Here is a 13,615-nt window from a genome sequence, read left to right on the forward strand (position 1 = left end):
GCGAGTGATTTGTAACCTTCAAACATGCACCTTGGTCGCTCAGAATCACTCACTAGATGTATTTTACCTATTATCAAAAGATGGCCAAAAAGCTCTGAGTATTGATCTCAGATAAACTGGAAGGTAAAAGACATACTGGGGTTGATTTACTAAAGGCAAATGGACTGTTCACTTTGCAAGTGCAGTTGCACACTCACCCCGCATTGGAATTTATACATCCGGCGTCCTGAAAGGGGGAGGGGGGGTGTGACGCCCGTGTGCCCTTAATTGACAGGCCGCCCCTGCTCTTAGGGGAGCTATCCTTAGAGTTTAGTGAATAAGGTAAAGCTCTACTGACTTCATCATCCAATTGTGTGCAAAAACAAATGCTGTTTTTTGGGGGGGGTTTTACGCATGTGATTGGGTATTCTTTGCAAAGCGAGGGCCAGTTCACACCACATGCAGTCCAGTGAATTTTTTTATGTATTATTATTGTTTTATGTTTTTATCAAAAATGCATGGAAAGTAGGTTATATGGTTTTCAATGGCATCGTTCACACCAGTGCGTTCCAGTTCCATAAAAAAAAAAAAGTAGAGCATGTTGCATTTTTCCTGCACTGGACTGTACTGGAACACTGAAAAACGCATCAAAAACACACTGAAATGCACCGAAATTCACCACAAAACACACTGGAATACACATGTCCTTATTTAAGGTTAAGAAAAAAGAGGGGGGGGGGGGATTTACTAGACTGCCTCAAAAAACGCAACTAAAAACACACCAGAATGCATCAAAAATGTGGTAAAAACGCGTATGCGCAAGCATCTGGAACGCATCCGAACTGCATTTCTATGGTGTGATTTGGCCCTGAAGCTTCACCCACCGTATTCACTAAGCTCTGGGAAAAATTCCCTTGCAGACTGCAACTTCAATTGCAATGTGAACAGCGTATCTGCCATTTGTAAATCAACTCCACTGGCTCCTATTTCCTCATGGTTCCATAGAAAAGCATAAAGAAGAGAGAGGTTCATAGTGCAACAATGTATCTTTAAGAAAACATCAGGATAAAAACAAATAGTACTCACAAAGCAAGTGCTCTGCCCAGCACTCAGAAATGGCAGCATATAAAATGAATGAATGGAGCACCACACCCTGCATACTCTGATCTCAAAGTCCACTACAGTATCTGGGTCTAGCATTGGACATAGAGCGGTCAGGGTGTTTCTGACACAAAAGAAACACAAGACTCTCTAATCTCAGATTTGAGATTTTCAGTCTAGGGGTTCTTCAATGCTGTACAGTACTTTTGCATGAGAGTCTTGGGTTTCATGATAGCTTCCTTTGAGGCAATCTCATTTTTCCAGTTTCACTCCACACCTCTACAGCGCAGCATTCTGTCATGTGGGACAAGTCAGTTCAGTCCCTGGACAGAGTGATCCATTTGGCACCAAGGATCGGGTTGTCCCTGGCTTAGTGGCTCATGAATCCTCATGATGGTTTTTAGCCTGTTGGAATGGGGGGGGGGGGGTAGCTTTATTCCCCCCCCTTTGCCTCATGGGGCTGCGGCTATATAATCAATTTTACATTACATTGATTTGAATGGGGCCTATTTTGATAGGTGGGTTAGGGTTAAGCAGAGGTTAAGCAGAGATTGGGCAGTTAGGGTCAGGTGACCTTTAGAACATTCTGGAAGGCTTTTGGGGGGCTATTTAAGGAGCCTTCTGACAGAGCCTTTAAAAGATGTTATAAAATTTGGGATTTAAACCAATAAACCGGGTCGTGGCCTATTTTATCCAAATGTATTTGTTTGGTGTTCTTTATTTATGTGCATGTTTGCAGGTTTAGCCTGGCATCTGCGGTCCCAAAGGGAATTAGTTCTGGGCCCCCCCCTTTTGGTTCGGAGGACTTGGTCGTTGGAAGAGTCTTACCTCCTGATTAACATCATGGAGCTTCAGGCAATTTAACTGCCTTTGCGGTGCTGGACCATTTTGCTGGAGGGTCACCTGATGCAGACTTAGTCAGCCAACGCCATACTGGTGACACGCATTAACCATCAAGGAAGGAACCAGAAATCTCATTGAGGCAACAGAGTTAGATTGCATGTTTTTTCTTTTTTCTGGACAGAACTTCCAGCTCTGGCTTTGTTTGCTTTGTACATCCCAAGCGTGGACAATAAGCAGGCAGATTTCCTCAGCCTGCAACACCTAGGTCCTGGGGAGTGTGTTCTTCGCATGGAGATGTTCCAAAATCTGTGTCATAGGTGGCGGATGCCGGATGTGCACCTGCTGGCTTCAAGGATGAATATGCAACTGGGTAGGTTTTCCTTCACGTAAAAAGGTTCTCTAGCGGAAGCAGTGGATTCTCTGGTGACTCTGTGGGATCAGCACACCCTGATCTATGTTCTTCTTTCTCTGAAACATTTTTGTCTGCATTGCAGGATTAGAATGGAGGGCAAACCTGTAATCTTCATTGCTCCAGATTGGTCCATGCGGTAGGCTGACCTGGTGGAGACTCCTGGTAGATTCTCCATGGGAACCACCAGATTGTTCAGATCTCTGAATGGGTATTTCCTAGGATTCCTACTAGTTAGTCTAATTCCTGCAAGGTCCATCATCAGATATGGAAGGTCTTCTTCACTTGATGTAAGTCTTAGGGCTTCAACCCTTGGAAGTTCCTCCATGAAACGAATCCTATCCTTCCAACAGCTGGGTCTGGACAAGTGTTTGACGCTCAGCATTATTATAGTTCAGGTTTCTGCCTTTTCTGTCTTGTTTCAGACACAACTAGCTGATCCTTCTTTGATTAAGACCTTTGTACAGGGAGTCTCCCATGTAGCTTCCCCTTTTCATTTCACTTGTGACTATGTGGGATCTGAATCTGTTTTTGTGTGCATCAGAAACTGCCATTCAAACCCATTCAATACATTTTTCTCTCTACTCTCACCCACAAGGTGGTATTCTAACACTTCTGCCAGGTGGGTGCCTGAACTTGTCATGGGGATAAGGTGGTGGTGAAGGCACGCATGTAGTTTCTGCTTTTCCTGTCAACCGGGCCATTGTTCTTCTGTCCCTTTGTCTGGCTGCGTTATATATAAGGTAAGTACCCCCCCCCCCCCCCCCCAGTACAAAAGGGACTTTAAGGGCAAACTTTTTGAAGAAATAATCCATTTTCAATTTTTCTAAAATATTTGTAAGTAAAAACCCTGTCATAAACAAACATGACAGTGATGCACAGAGTAATATACAGTATTCATATGTAGCATATGAGCAAAACAATACAACACTTCTCCTGCAACTCTTTTGGGTTACAGGAGAAGTGTTGTATTGTTTTTCTCATATGCTGCACATGAATACTGTATATTACTCTGTACATCACTGTCATGTTTATCTTGTTTACTTAATACATTTTCAATTTTTCTAAAATATTTGTATTTATTCAAAAAGGTCGCCCTTAAAGTCCCTTTTGCATGGGGGGGAGCTAATTACCTTTATATATAATATAGCGGGACAACAACAAATGGAGATTTGTCTCCACAATGGTTCTTTTCAAAGAACTTTGTCTGGCTCCAGTTCCCTCCATTGCAGTGGCGGTTCTCCACCCCAAGGTCGGGTCGGGTCGGTCAGTTTTTCGGCATCACGAGCGGGCGTCTCTTTCCCCTGCTCAGCGGCTTCTGTCTCCTCCCTCCTCCTTGGCGGCTAATCAGAACACTTCTCCTTTCAGCCAATTGGGAAATGCGTCCCACACCCGCGCTTTCTGATCGGTGGAGAGGCGATCCAGTGTTAGATTAGCGAATATTCATTTGCTAATCTAACACACCTGGGTGGGCTCCGAGCGCAATGCTCTGCATCTGGAGCCCACCCTATTTTGAAGCTTATTAGAGCCTCTGGCTCTAATCAGGTGCTTCCAAAAAATATGCTGCTGTAATTTATGCGCCCAGTGTCCTGAAAGGAGCCAGACGCATGAATAGAGGGTGGCGGTGGTGATGGAAAGGGGAGGCGGCACCCGTGCACCCTTAATGGATGGGCCGCCCCTGCTTTATTGTCTAGATGTAGTTTGAGTCTATCTCTCAGCCCCTGGTTCTTTCAAAAAGATGAATGTAGTTTACTCATCCCAGAGGGTACACTGTTTTTTATTCCATCTCGAGATGGCTCAGACAGACCACTGTCCAAACTTTTGGTCTCAAAGATCAGGTTCCACCCTTTACTGTCAAGGCCCACTCTACAGAATCCGTGGGTGCTTCTTGAGTTTTTTGGCATTAAGGAACTGTTTCCCAGATTTGCCAGGCTGCCACCTGGTCTTTTGTTCATATGTTCTCTAAGTTCTACCAGGTGGATGTTGCAGCCTCATTTGTTACCAGCTCTAATTGTAGGGTTCTTCAAGCAGCTCTCTGAGCAGCAGGCAGTCTCCAGTTTTCTGTTGTTTTCTTAGACCTGTTAATGTGAGTTTGTTGTGTTGCCCACAGTCTTTAGGCCTGTTTGGTCTTGGCCATTTGGACTGCTTTTAGACCTCCTAAAGTCTTTCCGGTGTCCCTCAATGGCCAAGAAAAAAATATGACTTATGTACTCACCATAAAAATCCTTTTCTTGGCATCCTTTGAGGAGCACAGGTCTCACCCATCTGTGTTTATGATGATGCTCACGGTACTGCTTTGCAGCAAAATTAGGGCATGCTGGTAGTAGTAGTGGGTCAAACCCTTAGCTGGCCTACAGATTATTTGTCAGTGTCTAATCCTCCTGTAGGTGGCAGTATAATGCATATATGAAAGACCTCCTGTGTCCCTCCATTGACTCCAAGAGAAAGATTTTATGGTAAGTATAAAAATTATATTTTTACCCTTTTTCAGTGTTTTCTACTATTTATATCCACAATAGAACAGTTTCTTAGCTGGCATCTAGCTACCGACTCTCCATACTCTCAGCTCAGTCATCCAAACACAAGGCCAAAATTCTGCTATAGTTATTATATCTTATCTTAAGGAAATATGTAAGGTGTCATTGCTAATGTCTTTCTGAAATTGTTAGGTGCCTGGCTATATATCCTGGAACAGGCATTTAGCAAGTAATGAAGAGCTACTGATTTGCATATTTGTTCCAGGCCACAGACTTGGATGGAACTGAAGCCATTTGATCAGTATCATAGCCATAAAATTTGCATTTCCAGAAGGAAACGTCAGCATTGGCAACCTGTGTACTTCCATCAGTACATCACAAACCATAAAAAAAACAAAAAAACAATACATTTCCAGCAGTATAGGTTGCCTTTAGGCTGGATTAACATTACCCCAAAGCGTCTTTCCGATGCACCGTCATTGCAACACACCGCAAAACACGGTAATGCACTAGCCCTGCCTTTTTGTGTTCTGGTGTGTTTGGCAACCTGTTCAAATGAATGCAAGTAAATGCAGCACCTCAGAAAGCAATGATGTGATTGGGCCTTTAAACAAAAACAGGTCTTTGTTACTGTTAATGGATCCCAATACTCTTGTACTTTAAGCAAAGTAAACAGCTGCGTTCCCCAATGATCTTGTAACAGCCAAGTACAAATATTTCATAAAGGAATTACCAGATTTTATTTGTGTTTGTTTTGATAGGAATCCACATCGCAATAAAAAGAAATATACACAAGGTCAGTCTAAAAAGTATGCAGCCATGTAGTATGAAAAATAGAGACATTTATCAAAGAAGATACATTTGTACATAGGACAATGACGCTTCAGTCCCCTTCAAATCTCGGACACAATAGTGTGCGGAATCCCCAGATCAGCTTCTAGTTATTGCATTGTCAGTTCTGCTTGCTGCAGGCCTTCCAGAATGTCAATCACTTTCAACAGATTCTCAACCATCTTTGAAGGGTTTGCGCTACAATTTTATTTGCTCTGCACTCAGCATCATCCCTGAAAGCCTTCTGAATCATCAGAATCTTTTCCACAGAGGAATGTTTCAGCTTAAAGAGGTTGTAAAGTCACATAACACAATTACTTGTATCATCTCTGTTTTTGCAAGATATAAAGTGCAGTGTGTGTGTTTCTTTTAAATTATAATCCTAAATACCTTTTTTCACAGCTCCTCTGTGCAGTCACGTGATCTTCCTCTGCTCTCCTTCCTTGATCTAAGAACAGCAGTGGGAGGGGTTGAGATTCACCAGTGATGTCAGCCAGCCAGCAGAGGTGGATCGTGTGACCACACAGAGGAGTTGTGCAAAAAGGTATTTAGGATTATTGTTTTAAAAAAACTGACATACTGCACTGAATATCTTGCTACAACAGAAAGGATACAAGTCATTGTGTTATGTAATGCATTGGAATTTAGGCTGGAGGAGAGGGGAGGGGCTTGGAGGAGATTGGCTCTGAAGACACAGACTGGAGCTAACAGGCAAGGAGGGAGAGGGAGAGGGGAAAGGAAGAGACACTCAGAACACTGCAGAATGACGGAATCACGTAAACTGACCACGGTGGTCAAGGCTCAGCAGCCATGATTTCCGTGGTCAGCACACAGGACACAGGGACTGCCAGGATCAACCAGGTATTTTAGATTTAAAAAAAAAAGGACAAATTACAATTCCACAGCACTATGCTACTGATCACACTTTAAAGGAACAGGAGCATTTTTTTTTTTTTTTTTAAGGGTAACAACCAACTTAGAGAGAGAGAGGAGTTATATACCTTGTTAAAGGGGGCTTCAAGATTCCGATAGGTCTGCTCCTCCTGCACCCCCACAACCACCGGTGCCACGGATGTGGGGAAGAGCCCCTTAGCCTTATCAAAATGTGGACAAGGTGCTTTGTCAGGGGGTTTTGATTGACAACTAAGCCAGCGAGACCCAGAAGCGAGGGGAAAGCAGACGTGAACATCACTGGATCGAAGGAGGGCTCAGGGAAGTAAAAGGGGGGATGGGGGGGGGGATGCTGACACCTAGATATTTGTGACCTTAATACAAGGAATGCATTAAGGTAAAATATGTTTAGGCTTTACAACCACTTTAATGATGCTGCAGGTGCCAGATCCCGAGCAGCCAGCTTTTCACTGGTTATTAAAGCAGAGTTCCATCAAAAAGTGGAACTTCTGCTTATCTGATTCCTCCCCCCCTCCGGTGCCACTTTTGGCACCTTTTGGGGGGGAGGGGAGAGTGGGTACCTGTACCTCAGGGAGATGAGGCCGCGGCGCAGTACGTCAGCAGCTCGGCCCCCCTCCTCCTCCCTCCCCTTCTGTTGGGCCAGTGAGAGAGTGCAGCGGTCTTCATGCATGTGCAGTAGGGACCCATCCGTGAACCAAAAAGGCTACACTACTGGGTTCCCTTACCACCAATTGCAGCGGTAGTACTCAACCAGCCAATGTAAACATCGGCTGCGGTGCCAACATCGCTGGACTCCAGGACATATAGGTGTCCTATTGTTAAAAGTCAGCAGCTACAGTATGTGTAGCTGCTGACTTTTAATTTTTAAAGGGGAGGGCAGAACTTCTCTTTAGGAACCCGGCGGGTGCCAGCTCCCTAACATCCAGCTATTCCCTGGTTATTAAAGATATTGGTGGGTGCTGGTTCCGTAACAAACAGCTATTCCCTGATTCTTACCCCCCCCCATTCACACCTATGCCAATTAGATGTGCTTTTCCCCACATCTTTTCCCCACATCTAATTCGCATAGTTGGAGAATGTGACTGGCTCCCTATGGAGCCGGTTCACATATCTCCGGGGAGGCTGCGGAGCCCACTGCAGAAAAATGCTGTGCGTCTTTGGCTCCGTTTCAGGGCCGAATTCAGGCATAGAATTGGCCCTGATTCGTCCCTGAAACGGGGAACAGGGATGCACAGCGCTCCTGTGCAATCCGCAGCATGTTATAGTGTGGACTCAGGCTTAAGGATGCTGGCAGGCACCAGCCCCTTAACAATCATCTAGCATTCAAAAAATAGTGTGTGGCTAGACAACTTATTTATCAAATCTTTTTTTACTGTTTTTTTATGAATTGACTTTTAGACAGGTATATAAGGTATTTACTGAGCATTTCTTATTTTTGCAGCAAATACCACATAAACCTGTAGCGATCATATGTGATATTTGTGTTAAATGTGTCACATGGCCCAAATGTCTCATGCAATATCCTTTTGTGAACTGACCCCATAGTTTGTTTTGTGTGTCATATTCAATAATGACTATATTTCATTGTATATGTGTTGTGGGCATCAATGCCTTTGTTATCAAGGAACAGAAATTGAGATAGTTTACATTTACGTAACTTTGTTGGTCTATATATTGTTCTATTTTAGCCGCCAGTTATCAGTCGCATTCTATAGGAATATGGAGCTGCAGAAAACTCCCCCTCCTTCCCAGTCATATACACACTTTATTATGCCACCATCATTTTACATAACTTCAGCTCTGCAAGTTCCTGAAAACGATTGATCCCTAAATTGTATTTAAAGCCTTTGTAGAAAACTCTTTTATTTATTTATTAGTGGGCCTTGAAGACTGGATTCAAACCTATGCAGTTTTAGTGCTTTTTGCAGATTTGCACTACAGTCCATTTACCATGGTCTCCTATGAAACACGTTCTGTAGTGCAAATCTGCAAAATGCAAAAAGCATTAAAAATGCCATAGGTGTGAATCCAGCCTAACGCACAAGTTGGAGAGCAATGACATGTATTCAAACTTCCCAAACATCAGCTAGTGCGTATAATTAAAAAAAGGCAGAATTGAAATGTATTCTGATTCGCTACAAAGTTAACTTTTTCTGGTGGGATGCACAAACAGCATCTGTGCTTTACAGCCTTGGCCCACCTGCACAAACAAGTCTTTTATTTGCTTTAACAATCACACACTGCTGACATTCTTCAACTTATTTAACATACGTATTCTAAGCAGGCCTGTGCAATGCAAATCCTCACTCCTATTTGCTGCTTTAAAAGGGAAGCTCTCTGGATAAGAATATGGAAGCTGCCCCAAGAGCCTGGGTTCACACTAGATGCAAATTTGTTGCAGGTTCGGCAGCGCATCTAAATCGCAACCCATCCATGCGAACCAATTGTGGAGTGTATGTTAACAACACCCCGCAAGCGGTTTACAAAACACAGTGGGATATGCAGAATTGGATCGCATGGGTGTGAACACCCTTTGCGATCTGATTTTGGTGCGGAGAAAAAAGGGTCCTGTGCCAGTTTGGTGCGAATGCGGTGCGATTTGCGACATACAAATTCATGGCTTAAATCGCACCCCAGAGATGCTGCATGTAATTCACACAGAAATGTGCTGCGATTTCTGTGCAAATTACATACGTTGCTAAGACAAGAAAAGCCAGTGCAGTAAACCACTTAGTGAACTGAGGCTGTCAGGTGTAGAAGCACAATATTACTCCAGTCTGATCTCCAGGTATTGCAGACAAGGGACACACAGTGGGGTTGATTTACCAGAATTGGAGATTGCAAAACCTGGTGCAGCTCTGCATGGAAGCTTTCAGGTTTTTTTTTTGTCAAAGCTTAATTAACCACTCGCCTACTGGGCACCATCACCCCCTTCGTACCCAGGCCAATTTTCAGCATTCAGTGCTGTCGCATTTTGAATGACAATTGTGCAGTCATGCAACACAGTACCAAAATTTAATTTGTATAATTTTTTTGAGACGGAAAGGGTTTTCTTTTGGTTGCATTTAGTCATCACTGGGTTTTTTATTTTTTGCTAAACAAACTAAAAAAGCCTGTTTGGCTTTTTGAAAAAAAAAGTTTTGAAAAACAATTTTCTTTGTTTCTGTTATAAAAGTTTGCAAATACAGTAATACTTTGGTTTGCGAGTAACGTGGCAATACGAGCGTTTTGGGAGACGAGCAACATTTTTTTTTAAATTGTAATTTAATTTGCGAGCACTGTCTTGCATGATGAGTAGAAGGATCAGTTTCAATGTAAAATTACACTCAAATTGGAATTACACTTACAATGTATATTTTAAAGTGGTTGTAAACCAGGTAAGCTTATACTAAGGAGATACCCCTGTCTCTGCATGTGCCGACATCATCGCCACATGCACACTGAAGAAATTGCACGTATGTGCCGTTTGCTCCAGTGAGTGTGCCATTACCGGCAGCTCCCATGTGCATGCGCGGGAGTGACATCATCGCGAATCACAGTGCAGGAGCTACGATACACAGAAGTAACCCCGGTGAGAAATGTCGCCGGTCAGTGCTGTGTATGGGCATCACAGCAGAGGCTTCGATCTCAAGTGAGTATTACATAATGAGCTAGTATGCTATGCATACTAGCTCATTATGCCTTTGTCTTGCAGGTGTTCATTTTTTTTTATTGGGTTTACAACCACTTTAAGGAGTCTCGTGTTTATCTATGTAAAGCCACTGGTGTATATAGTAAACTGACTGGTGTATACAGTACTGTATATGGCCAATGGTCCGGGAACGCTGGTGGCTCCCTGCACTTCCTGGAGAACTTGGAGACACTCCCAGCTGGGTGGGGATGACATAACGTTCGTTTGGAGAACTCGGAAGTTTCAACAGTTCCTAAGTGTCTGAGTTCTCCAGAAAGAATAAATGGTTGTGGAACGAATCATCTGAGTTTCCATTATTTCTTATGGGGAAATTCACTTTGATATACAAGTGCTTTGGATTTCAAGCATGTTTCTGTAACAAATTATGCTCGCAATCCAAGTTATTACTGTAATTTCTCTTCTTCGCTGATGTGCGCTGATGAGACTACATTGATGGGCAATAATGAAGAGGCACTAATAAGGCGGTACTGATATGCTGTCCTGATTGGCACTGATAGGACTGCACTGATGATCAGTGCCCTGATTATCAATGTAAATGTTTACTGTTGGTTATCAGCTTTCCTTTTCTCACACATTGACAGCGCTGAGGAAATTAAGTGCCAATAGCTGGCATTTGGTTACATGGGAACAGCTATGATGGGACACAGCTGAAAACCAGGTAAAGAGCCAATGTCATTGGCTCCTTACCCTGATCGGTGATGCGCTGTGTCCGAGGGACATGACTCACCACTGAACGCTGCACTGCGCCAGCGTGCAAGAGCGGCGTGACTGGGAGGACGCCATATGATGTCCACTTGGAAGGAGGAGAGTCCCACCTGGCGGTCAATCTGCTATGGGCTGGGCGAGAACTAGTTAAAGAAGCTGAAGTTAGAAGCTGATTGGCTACCATGCAAAGTTGTACCAGATTTTGCGCTCTCCAGTTTTAGTAAATTAGCCCCACAGGCAGCCTTTTCAGAGATCCTGCGGCTGGCAATTTGTCATTAGCATCAGAATCAACATTGCGTCATCAGCCTAGCATGTTGTTAATGAACAAAATAGTCATTTCCCAAGAAGGTTCTGCTTCTGGAAGATATATTTTCCTAAGACATATGCAATACAGCATGTATGATTTTTCTCTACCAGTAATCAAACACACAAATTCAAATTTGATGAAACAAAAGAAAAAAAAATTCCATCCAGATCCTTTAGGCTGGGTTCACACTATTGCGAATTGGATGCAGGTTTCCCTACATCCAATTTGCATGACAGGAAAGTGTGTGTCTGGTCTCAGTGGAGACAGTTCACACATCTCGGGGGGTGGCCACGCGGCACAGAGCAAAAGGGTCCTGTGCGTCTTTGGCTCCGTTCTCAGGTATGATTTCAGGTAACAATTCGAACCTGGGTCGGTGAATGGGGATGCACCGGACCCCCTGCTGTGCTCCGTGGCCGCACATATTGTGAACCCAGCTTTAGACCTATACGGACCGTCCGTCGGTTTCCAATAATGCATCAAAAATCCAATGTTGAAAATGATAGGTTCTGAATGAAAATCTATATGTGTTATGTCCAGCCTTATTCTGAATTGTTTACACAACAGTTTTAGGCTGGGTTCACACTATTGTGAATTGGATGCGGATTCACTGCATCCAGTTTGCAATAGCAGGGTATTTTAAACGGCTCTCTATGGAGTCGGTTCACACATCTCCGCTGCAGCTCCTGTGTGAATTTGCACAGGGGTCCTGTGCGTCTTTTGGTCCGTTTCAGGTCTGAAATTTAGCCAAAAATTCAGGCTAAAATCGGATCTGAAGCGGTGAACTGGGACGCACTAATCCCGTGATGTGAGTCGCATGCGAAGATGGTGTGAACCCAGCCTTAAAGGAAAATATTTACATACAAAATAAACTATATTGCCCCCATGGAACTTAAAGAGGAAGTAAACCCTGATGAGTTTACTTCCTCTTTCATTCCTTGTAAAGGCAAAGAATAATGGACTACTATGCATCGCATAGTAGTCCATTATGTGTCACTTACATGACACAGGAGCCAGCGAAGTCACCGCTGTCCCCTGTAGTTCCGAGCGTCCATCTTCTTGGTGGGTCTCTGAGGTTCTCGCTGCTCCGGCGCTGTGATTCGCCGGAGCAGCGATGACGTCACTCCTGCGCATGCGCACGGGAGCCGAGACTCGCGGCATTGCCGTCATCGACGATGCCCCGCTCAGTGCGCCGCTGTCTACGGCGCATGCGCCGTATATAGCGGTGCCCGTCTTCGGGCAAATATCTCCTAAACCGTATAGGTTTGGGAGATATTTCTTGGACCTACAGGTAAGCCTTAATCTAGGCTTACCTGTAGGTCAAAGTGGTTTGTAAGGGTTTACAACCACTTTAAATATACAATACAACAAATAACAGAAAATACATCCAGCAGATTAATAGGATTATGTAAAAATAATAATACAGAACACACATAACATTTTAGCAGTAAAATAATACATGCTGGTTTGTTTGATGAGATCTAATAAGGTTCTAACTTATGTAAAACAATGAAGACAACTCATTTGAATTTCTAATCAATATGTGATCACCATAGATTGCTATGAGAATCTGGAGCAATCACAACATTCAAAGCTCAGCCCCTTTAAAATGTATGCTCATGGGGGAATCATGGCCAGCTTCTAATTGTTGTATAGTTTTATTGAATCTATTTACTTACTTTCGCTTTTCAAGATCAGCCTTGAGCTCTGAGTCAGAGGATCCTGACCTTAGAGCAAGCAGCGAGGGATGATGGGAAATGTAGTCCAGCTATGCTCTGGAACTTGCTGTTAGTTCTGACTTGTCCACTAAATAAACTACATTTCCCACAAAGCTATGCACACTCTATGTAGACGCCCTCCGCTGGCTGGGGAGAGGAGTGCATTATGGGTAGTGTAGTTTATTAGATCTCTTGGCTATGAGAATTAACAACCAGAATTTACTAGTGTGTTGTCAGCAGACTAGACTGTGTACATGTACAGTTTCTGTATGGCAGCAGCAGGAAAAAGGCACCTATTGCTCTACACATAATGCACTACTTTTAAAGGACAGTGTTAGATCATTTTATTTCAACTCATTGTGAACTAATCGTATTGTTTTTAAAGGCTGAGCAATATTTTCCCTTGCTGACATTTCTTAAACTGGCCATATACACTACACCCTGATTGTACATATTCTGTACAATTTATAATGGGCATACACGCTTATATTTTATTATCTGATCGATATGTGATCAAAGAGGCTGAATCCGCACACAGCCAAATACGCATAATTTCCCTCCGGATCAATTTGGACTCCAAAATTAGAACCAATTCAATCAAAGTGAGTGGGTCAGCCAGGGCAGAAAGCTCTCAACCTCTTTCCA

At 43.4% G+C, this 13,615-nt stretch overlaps 1 protein-coding gene across 2 annotated transcripts in view; it reads right to left on the bottom strand.

The window, feature by feature from the left end:
* The window catches only part of NUDT13 (nudix hydrolase 13), a 150,409-nt gene that overhangs the window by 74,669 nt on the left and 62,125 nt on the right, over positions 1 to 13,615 (bottom strand). The window contains exon 1 of one of the 2 annotated variants that reach the window (XM_077454401.1): positions 12,932 to 13,040. The exons of the other annotated variant lie outside the window; for it this stretch is intronic. The gene's annotated coding sequence lies outside the window, so the exon portion shown is untranslated. Of the gene's footprint in view, positions 1 to 12,931; positions 13,041 to 13,615 lie in introns of those variants that run through there. 2 annotated transcript variants of the gene reach the window in all.

Source organism: Lithobates pipiens, unplaced genomic scaffold (genome assembly GCF_037356315.1).
Source record: "Lithobates pipiens isolate NorthernLeopardFrog02 unplaced genomic scaffold, aLitPip1_a1.2 Scaffold_25, whole genome shotgun sequence".
Taxonomy (NCBI): Eukaryota; Metazoa; Chordata; class Amphibia; order Anura; family Ranidae; genus Lithobates; species Lithobates pipiens.